Source organism: Lygodium microphyllum, chromosome 8, assembly GCF_053477565.2.
Source record: "Lygodium microphyllum isolate KBCC chromosome 8, Lygodium_microphyllum_v1.1.10, whole genome shotgun sequence".
Lineage (NCBI taxonomy): Eukaryota > Viridiplantae > Streptophyta > Polypodiopsida > Schizaeales > Lygodiaceae > Lygodium > Lygodium microphyllum.
Genome location: NC_141142.1, coordinates 37,861,145 through 37,864,561, shown reverse-complemented (window position 1 = coordinate 37,864,561; position 3,417 = coordinate 37,861,145).

The window sequence follows — 3,417 nt, the reverse complement described above, 5'->3', positions numbered from 1 at the left end:
ATAATTTCTTAACAGGGTACCTCTTTTGAATAAGACCAATTAAGTCAATCGATGTTTTAAAAAATCATTTTAACACTTGAATTTGCATGTTCTTAATGAATTGCAGTCTATTTCAAGAAAAACATCTCAAGTTCTTAAAGGTATATTTATCTCTCTTTTCACATTTTCAAGATTTATTCATTCAATGTGAGTGTATTAGATACAAATTATCATCTAATGTAGTTGTCTTTGGAAAATTTACAAGTTCAAACTAATCTGATGTAGTTATACAAGATAACACTTAGAATTGCTAACCTCACTGTTCAATGTCAATAAAGTCAAACATAAGTAAATTATCTAATTTAATTTTCTTTTGAACATTTACAAGGTTGAATTTGATGAAATTAGACATGGCACTACTTAGAATTACTAGCCTTTGTGTAAGTTTCACTCGATTCCTCTACATGATCCATAGAGAAAACGATGCAATGAGATATGAATGTTAACGTGGTTATAAATGTATTTCCATCACATTTAATAATTTATTTGTGTATAAATTTTCACCAATATTTCCTATGGCAATTTATATCACAATATGTTCAAGCACTTAGATTAGCAAGGAAGTGACTAATGTAAGATTACTGCTAGAGACTAATTACATGTGAAGTCATATAATTAATGCTTAGTTGAAGTTTCTCCATGTAGGTATTGTCTAAGTAATTGATTCCAAAAACTTTATGACTCGAGAAATCATAGATTAACCTTGCAAACATATATCTCACCACTCATAGTTTAAGTGGGAAAGTCAAAATGGTTCTTATTTGGGACTTATCAATTACAGACTATACCGTATCTATACTAATGAACCACATAATCTTACACCTAATTAACAATGTTGATTGATATGTTAACAAGGGAATGCACCATTGATAAAAGAATTTTCTTGCTTAAAAAGGTTTGTTGAACAAGGTAGTCACTAAAAGTATGATTGGCTTGTGCTACTATTAGCTACACCTTCAGGCAACCAATGAGTATAAGTGAATTGTTATGCTAAGAAGATACAAAAAGAGTAACAATAGAGGTAAGTAACACCAAAATAGAGGAATCATGTAGCTCCTAATGGGTCATACAATGTCAATAGAAGACAAAGTGGATAGACAATGTCCTTATCTCATCAAGGGTTCTTGCCCTTGCCATGATTGCCATTGTGATTATGACGATGGTTGTCTTTGTGATCATCATTTTTTAAATTAGGTTTGTAGTGATCCTTGTGTTTTTTAATTTTTCCATTTTCATGGCTAACTCTTACAAGAACAATGTTGTTGCAAGTGATGAGAAGAAAGGCTACAAGGATGAAGGCAATGAATAGTAGGAGCATGGCTTGGCTTTGTCCTTATGCATATGCACAATGAGCTTTTGACAAATATCTAGGTATGAAAAAAAAGAGATCTCCTACCTAATTCACTAGATAAAAATATACATATCTAAGGATTCTTAGAACTAGCGAAAAAGGGCACTCTTCCTATATAGCTTAGATGGGAAACTTTCACTACATAGGGATTTTTGCTATATCTAGCAAGTTACTAGATAGATATTTCACTATATAGAGATTCTTTCCTATATTCAAAAAAAATCAATAGATAGGTAATATTGTGATACATCGAGAATGATTCACTATATAGATATATTTTTCGTATATGGGAAAAAACTTACTAAGTAGGTAACCTTAGGGTACATTAGAGTAAATACTATACTAAATTTTAAAAAAATAACCTTTAAAAATATATATGTTATGATGATATAAAAGTGCAACAATATCAATGGAGGTTCATAGCAAGTGTTCATGGAAGCTACTTGATCACACACAACCAAAGAAGAATTAAATGATGATGAGGATAATGATGATGTGCACCATTAAAACTATATTAAAAATTAAAAAATAATAAATTTAATTATATTCTATAAATAGCATAGATATGAAGAGCAATAAAGAAGTGAGCACTAGTGAATGTGAGCAATGCGTGTTTTAGATTTTTGGCTATGGCTATTTTAGAACTGATACCAACCCAATCAGTCATTAAGGGCCAATAATCTACATCTAAATAAATATGCATTTTGACTATGGCTACAACATGTGATTAGAAAAACCTTGGTCACTAACATTGGCATTTCTCTTTACTTTAAGGAATAGCATACCATAATTGAAAATGTCATACAAACCTGAGTCAACTAAACTAGACATACTGCTCTCTTGCCATGGGTTTGATACTTTATTGGCTTACATAGTTTTCCATTAGGATCTTTCTTGCCACCCTTCTCAACTTGAATTTTGCTACTTTTCTTTATCATAGTAGTGGGAGAGGAGGAGAATCAAATGGTTTGAAGTTATCTCTTCACAAGTGTGCCCTTGTGTCTTCTTGGTCTTCTTGCTAAAATCTTCCTCACTCTTGTCCATATTAAACATGATTCATATAATAAAAGTAGGATTTAGAGTTATCATCTCAGAACTTACTTTTGATGTAATCCATTGACTACACACATTTTTGTTAGAACATTTCATTACATTAAAGGGACTTGAATTTGATAAAGAGAAAGAAAGTGACATACAAGATCATGAAACATTGTGCTTAAAGTTGGAGATAATTGATAAAAATCAACTATATGATGAAAGAGTCCTTATAGAAGATAAATGAAGAAAAGAAAAAATACACAACATTTCAAAAAACATGATGCAGTTAATCAAAACTTGTAGATAGGTCTAACAAACTTGATGCATTGCATGGAGTAGTTGACTAAAATAAAGAAAAATATAATGTTGCAAGAAAGAAGATACATTTTGTATGAAAATAGGAGCATAAAAGTTAGGTATTTAATTGAATCCATGACCTATCAATAGGGAACTTTATAGTATCTAACATCAATTTATTCATGCTAATAAGGTTAAATTAAAAACTTTTGATAAACTTAGCAACATGATATACTATACCAATTTGAAAATATAGTATGAAAAAAAAAAACAGTGTGTCACAATCTAGATCTTAAGAAAAATAGCTAGAAACTTCAAGTAACATATTGTCTTGCTAAGAAAGTCTACTCAAAACATATGTCAACTTGATATAGTGCATCAAGTGGATGGAAAAAGTGTCAAATATTCCAAATAGCTTGGTGTAGTCTATGAAGTCAACATAAAATTTGTAAAAGCTTAATGCATTACATCAAATAAGGAATAAAATTCACTCAAAATTCAAACCAATTTGATGGAATGGATGAATGAAAAAATAATATCATCGCAAGATACAAGAATATTGATACATCATGTCAACTCACACTGAGAAGCTAATGAATTGATGCATTTGATACAATTGAACATGAAATTTATTCAAAAGTGAAATAAAAATTATTCCAAATAATATGAATTTGATATAGTGCATCAAGTAG